Source organism: Camelus bactrianus, chromosome 18 (genome assembly GCF_048773025.1).
Source record: "Camelus bactrianus isolate YW-2024 breed Bactrian camel chromosome 18, ASM4877302v1, whole genome shotgun sequence".
NCBI lineage: Eukaryota > Metazoa > Chordata > Mammalia > Artiodactyla > Camelidae > Camelus > Camelus bactrianus.
The window spans coordinates 8,334,813-8,341,541 of record NC_133556.1 but is presented as its reverse complement, the minus strand read 5'-3'; the positions used below and the strand labels follow the sequence as shown (position 1 = coordinate 8,341,541).

General features: G+C 45.3%; 1 long non-coding RNA gene across 1 annotated transcript; it reads right to left on the bottom strand.

Annotated features, from left to right (window-relative positions):
• Window positions 1-1,430: 1,430 nt before the first annotated feature.
• Window positions 1,431-6,718, bottom strand: LOC123613480 (uncharacterized). Its single transcript, XR_006720833.2, has 3 exons — window positions 6,580-6,718; window positions 3,965-4,099; window positions 1,431-2,231 (listed from the first exon to the last, which is right to left on the bottom strand). It is a non-coding gene; the product is annotated as an uncharacterized LOC123613480 (long non-coding RNA).
• Window positions 6,719-6,729: the final 11 nt, after the last annotated feature.

Sequence of the window (6,729 nt, the reverse complement as noted above, 5' to 3'; positions counted from 1 at the left end):
TTTATTTCTGTACTTTCTATCCTGTTCCATTGATCTATGTTTCTGTTTTGGTGCCAGTATCATTCTGTTTTGATTACTGTAGCTTTGTAGTAGAGTCTGAAGTCAGGGAGCATAGTTCCCCTAGCTCTGTTCTTTTTCAGGATTGTTTTGCTATTTGGGGTCTTTTGTATTTCCACACAATTTTATTCTATTTTTTAAAAAATTGATCTTGCTTGCATCTCTTATAGGACTTTATACAGTTCTTTTTATCTAAGAAGCATTTAATAAATATTGCTTTGACTTGATAAATTAATCAAATTCGATAAATTAATCAAAATAATATCCTTCAGTTTCAAGTGTCAGAAACATGACTCATATTAAGCAAAAAAAAGGAGTCTGTTGGTTCATGTAATGAAAACTTTAGGAGTTCAGGGATGGCTAGATCTAGATGCTCAACAGAGGCCACTAGGAATCTATCTCCATCTCAGCTCTGTTTTTCTGTGTGCTGACTTCACTATCAGGAAGGCTCTCCTCAGGTGGTGATCAATATGGTTTCAGTGGCTCCAGTCTTTCAATCTTCCAGCTTAGCCACTGGTGAAAAGAAAATACCTCTTTCTGAAGACTTCCAGCAAAAGTGCTGAAGAGGACCCTCCTTAGTTCACATGACCATCCCTGAGCCAATGGCTGTGACTAATTATCTGCATTGCTCTAATTGGCCAGATCTGGGTCACATGCTTATCTTGACGACAAAGGGTGGAGTCAGATTCACCCAAAGCCCGTGGACTGAGATAGGGAGGAGGTGCTTTCCCAACAAAAAAGAGAGAAGCTTAGTTATAGAAGTAGGGATGCTGGGCAGTCAGAAGCATCAGTTGACCAAAACTCTTAGCTACCTACATCAAATGATGAATGGGAACTTTTGATAATCATTATCTAAAGACTCAGTTTGTGGACTGTATGTAAGTAAGTGTACTCACCTAGTATATGGTTTATCACATTCTTTGATTCAAAAGCAAGCATCTTTTACATAGTTTCTGCACCTAATACTCAATACTTGTTATGAGGAAGCAACGATGGATGGATGGCATTCCTTCCATCCAGAAGGGGCTTGATCGAGCATCAGGTAATACATCAGTAATACTAATAACAGTGAATACTGATTATGTGGTGGGCAAGGTTCTAAGGGCTTGACAACCATTAGGCTATTTAAACTTCACCACACCCTCTTGGGTAGATATTGCTATTTCCATCTTATAGGTGGTAAAACTGAGAAACAAAGACGTTAAGGGATTCCCTATGTGGCAGAGTTAGGATATGAACTTGGCCCCAGCGCTTGGCCCACTGTTCCACAGATTCCCAGCTGTGCCTGAACACAGAACATACAACAGAATGTGATTATCTGCCGTCAGTGAGGCACAGCCTATGCCCAGTACAGTACCTGGCACTCAGAAATGACAAAATGAGGATATCCAGGGTATTACTGAGTATCGCAGAACCCTTGTGTGGAGGGGTCTGAAAGTAGCAACAGGGGCTGGAGAAGAAGAGAGAACAGGCTCACTCAGAGGCAGATGGGAAACTGGGCAGACCCAGTGTCATGGGGATGGGTAAGGAGAACTCTCTCCCCCTTCCCTTTCTTTTCTTCTTTCCTTCCTTCCTTCCATGAATAGTTGCTGAACATCTCCCATGGGCTATGTTTGGAGTATACAAGATGTTTCCTCCCTGTGGCTGTGGGGAGAAGGAAGGCCTGGATGTTACAAATCTCAAATAATATTTTTGTTTGCTTGTTTTTTATTTAAGGAGAATATTTAAATAGTGAAACCAGGTCAGAGCTCCTTAGTCAGCCTTGTACATTCTTTCTGAGCAAGTCCTAAGAACTCGCTCCCAAACTGGGTTATACATAAGATCATCAAAAATACATTAGATACATTTTCTCCCGGTTTGGACAAATCTCTATGATATGGCAGCAGAATAATGTACCCTCCCCACCCCAAGATGTCCACATCCCAATACCTAGAACCTGTGAATTTGTTAGGATACATGATGTCTTAGTTTGGGCTGCTATAACAAAGTACCATCAACTGGATGGCTTAAACAACAGAAATTTATTTCTCACAGTTCTGGAGGACGGGAAGTCCAAGATCAAGGCCCTGGCAGGTTTGATGTCTGGTGAGGTCCTGCTTTCTGGTTCATAGATGACTGTCCTCTCATTATGTCCTCACATGGAAGAAAAAGGGCAGGAGAGCTCTCTGGGGTCCCTGTTATAAGGGCACAAATACCATTCGTGAGGGCTCTACCCTCATGACCTAATTTCCTCCCAAAGACCCCTCTTAATACCATCACACTGGGGGTTAAGATTTCAACATAAGAATTTTGCAGTGACACAAACATTGAGTCCACTGCATATGCCAAAAGTGAATTAAGGTAGCAAATGGAATTAAGGTCACTAATCAGTTGGCTTTAATTATCCTGGATTATCTGAGTGGGCCCAATGTAATCACAGGAGACAATGTCCTTAAAGGTGGAAGAGGAGGCAGAAGAGAGACAGAGATGGCAGCAGACAGAGAACTCAACTTGAAGGTGCTCATCTTGGAAGATGAACCAGGGAAAGTGGGCAGCTCCTAGAAGTCGGAAAAGGAAACAGATTTTCCCCTAGAGCCTCTAGGAAGGAATGAACCTTGAATTTAGCCCAGTGAGACACCTATCAGACTTCTAATCTACAAGATAATACGCTCGTGCTGTTTAAGCCACTAACTGTGTTGTAATTTGTCACAGCAGCAACAGAGAACAAATACAATGAAATGTTACATAAAATATCCAAAAGTACAGAATAATGCATGGAGTGTGCTGCAGCCATTTGTGTGAATATGTACTTTTGTATGTATGTTTGTAAATGTGTGGACCAGTGGTTCTGAACTTTGGCTGTACAGCTTAAAAACAAATCCCAGTCCAGGCTGCAGTCCCTTAAATCAGAACCTCTAGGAGTGGGGGCAGTGGGGAGAAGAACCCAGGCATCAGTCGCTTTTAAAGCTTCCCAGGTGCAGCCAGCTTGGGGTCATTGCTGTAGACCATCTCTAGAAGGTTAGGCATTAGGGAACAGGGTGATCGTGGGACCAGGGAGGGAAAGAGGGGTGGACTTGCTTTATTTTGTTTAACCTTTGAATTTTACTGTATCCCTTTAAAAAAAAAAGCCTTTTTATTATGGAAAATTTCAGAGTATACAAAAGTAGAGAGAACAGTACAATGAACCCTGGTTGAGTCTTGAAAGATGGGTTATTCAAAAGGAGGATGGTGAGTGGGTTAGGAGAGGGGGTGGCATTCCCCAGGGGAGAAGCAGCGTGAGTAACAGCACAGAGGTGGAAATGTGCAAAGTCTGTTCAGGGAACAGGTCCTGTGCACTGGAGCTAAGAGTACAGACAGGGGCAAAGACAAAACAAAATTAGGATTCAGAGTGGTTAAGTGACCATAAAACCACAAGACAAGTAAATGGCGGAGCTGGGATTCCAACCCAGGGTTTCTGTCTCTTAGCATTCTTTTCCCTGTGATTGAGGTCATATTTAGGACCCTGAGTAATGCTACGATATGAGTTTGCACTTAGGCAATGAGGAGCCATGGAAAGGATTTTAGGAAAGACCTGATCGTCAAAGGCGCACTGGCCCCAGGCAGGTGTGCTGGTTTGGGAAGGACTGTGCTGCAGAGGAGCTAAACTGCCCTGACAAAAAAAGTGGAATGACTTACAGGTAATGTAGGTGGGGCCGAAGGGGAGAAAACAGCTGATGGTGGGCCTTAAAGAGAGCCTGTAGGGAGGGGCAGTGGTCATTCATTCCTTCCTTCATTCAGTAACACCCTTAAACAGTTCGTCTGTGTCAAGTGCTGTGCTAGGCATTGGGGATGTGCTGGTGAACCTGACTATGGGGTCCCTGCCACCACAGGGCTGACATTTCAGGGGATAGCAGATAACACAGAGCAAATGAAAAGTCAAAGAACTTACAATTGTGATTAAGCATATGATCTTCAGGAACACGGGAGGACATCGTGTGGTCTTCAGGCTAGCTTCTCCTGCCTGCCTGGGGGGGTTCAGGGGAGCAAGGTTTCCTTCTTCTTGCTTGGAGTGATCTGGAGAAGGCTTCATGGAAAGTAAAGCATTGAGTCTGGGAATTCATGCAACAAATACTTAAGGAGCACCCATTGAGTGCCAAGCTCTGTTCTAGGTGCCAGGGATAATCAGTGAACAAAATAAAATGGACCGTGTTGCTACCTTCATGGGGCTACTGAAAGAAGATAGATAATGAGCAAGACAGACAAATAAAATAGTATTCCAGATGGTGATGAATGTTCTGTAGAAAAATAAATCCGGGAGGGGGATACAGAGTGTGTGTGGGATTGAATATTGCAGTCCTAGGGAGGGTGGCCAAGGTAGGCTGCAATGAGAAGATGGTATTTGAGTAAAGGCCTGAAAGATGTGAGAGAGCAAGGCATGTAAATATATATGTGCAGGATGGGATGGATGTTGCAGGTTGAATGCAAAGTGCGAAGGCCCTGAGGCAGGAGTTTTGGTATTTTCAGATGAGCAAGGAGGCCAGCATAGTTAGGGCACAGACAGCAAAGAGTAGAGGTGTAGGAGGTGAGGTCAGAGAATTAATGGGAGGAGGTACAGGGACAGCTGGAACACTGCAGGCCACTGCAGCTTTTATTCTGAGAAGGGAAGTCACTGCCTTGAATGCAGGTTGCCCAAGGCAGAGGTCTGGGCCACTCATCTCAGCACCCCCGGCCCCTTGCGTCAAGCACAGGGCTTTCACCTAGAAAATGTTCAGGTGCGATCTTTTAAAAGTATGTCAACAGAGGGCATTTGTGCAGCCTGCAGGGAATAGTTGGCAGGTGCCCATTTTAATCACTCCCTTACACAGAAGGAGATAAGGTGGGGAATGCAGGGCCAGGGGGGCAAATGTGATCAGGAAATAGGAGATCACTGAGTCTTCAGAGCAGGGTGGTTGATGAGAAGGGTGGGCTGGGCTGGAGGAGAGATGGATGCAGGAGGCTAACGCAGTGGGGAGAAGCAGTGGGCTGTGGAGTACAGAGAAGCTATAGGGGAGAAACCTCAGGGGGAGGCTGGTCAGGACTTGGACAAGGGGGAGAGAGAAGGGGGACATAACCATCTGGTGTTGTGTGCCTAGACCGGGGGCTCGATGAACAGGACACTTACCATGTTCTGCCTTGTGTTTTATTTTCCTAGTGCTTTCCTTATTCTTCCCTCAAGGGAAGGGAGTGTGTCTTAGTCATCTTTGCATCACCCACTATGTTCACTGCTGTAGGGCATATAGCAGGTGTTCAGATAGTTCCTGGGTTCAGTTATTTTGGATCAGTGGCTTTGAGAAACAGACTTCCACTTTTGATTCTGTTGTTTCTTTTTTTTTAATTTATTGGTTGGTTGGTTGGTGGGGGAGGTAATTAGGTTAGTTTACTTATTTGTTTATTTTTAACAGAGGTACTGGGGATTCAGGTACAGAGGTACCCAGGACTTCGTGCATGCCAAGCATGCGTTCTATCCTGCCCCTCCTCCTCGATCTGGTTGTTTCTAAATCATCCTTCCCTCCATATTCTGGTTCAGCTCTTTTCACTCCTCAGTCAGGCAGACACTTTCTGGGCCCCTCACCAGCAAGACAAACATGCTTACCAAGTTATGATGCTGATGGATCATGAAAGGCTATAAACAGCCACAGTCAGAGGCTGTGTCAAGTTCAGGGTTAGCAAGACATTTCTCTGGGGCACACAGAAGGAAGTTTCTCTAGAGGTGAGAGACGTAGCCACTACCACCCAGGGGAAACTGTCACCTTGCTCCCTTTATGTCTCCTGAAGCAGCTGTTACAAGACCCTCCCTGCATACTGCAGAAATAAATGCCTGGGGGGACCGGGGGGTGGTGGTGCAAAAAAGCAAGGGAGCTGCACTGAAGATTGAACATTCACCCAAACACCTACTGAGCCTCCACAACGTCTTTGGACACAGTTAGACCGTAGAAAAATTGTACTTACCATATTTTCCGAGTTCAACTTCAAGGTTGTTTTTTTCCCAAAGCCTCTGGACACCCCTCATCTAGATTAGGGTTGTTACAGCACCTTGTACTTCCCTTAGCATAGCATTTATAAAATGGCATTTTAAATGTCTGTTCTCTCGTCTGCATGGTCTACTAAACTGGAAGCTCTTTGAAAGCAAAAAACCCAGATTTTGTCCACAGCACTTAGCACTGAGCCTTGCAAAACGCAGGCATCATTTAATCAACAATTGCTGATGTAGCGAGCCAAGTACGGACAAAGCAGATAGCAGAGAGTATCAGGGAAGGCTTCTTGGAGTTTGAACTGTATGTTGGAAAACTAAAATCAGTTAATCAGCTGAAGAGATAATAGGATTCCCCAGGACATACGTGTACAAAGGTTGGAAGACACTTAAGGTGTGAAATTCTATGTGGTTGGAGCCCAGAGGTATATGTGGGGAGCCAGCGCTCCAGACAGGAGAGGCAGCAGGACAAGATGGTGCAGAACCTCCATCCGTTAGGGTCAAGTCCATAACATATAGGTTATGGCCCTTGGCCAGAGGATGAAGATCCCTACCTTCAAATACCCTGGAAAAGGGCCAGAGACCCCACTTGCAGCGCCTCACACCTCACCCAGCACACAGCACGTGCCGCCAGCTCGCCAAACACCCAGGCCTGGGTGGGGCGGAACCGACTACCGAGACGCCCAGGGTGGGGCGCCCGGATA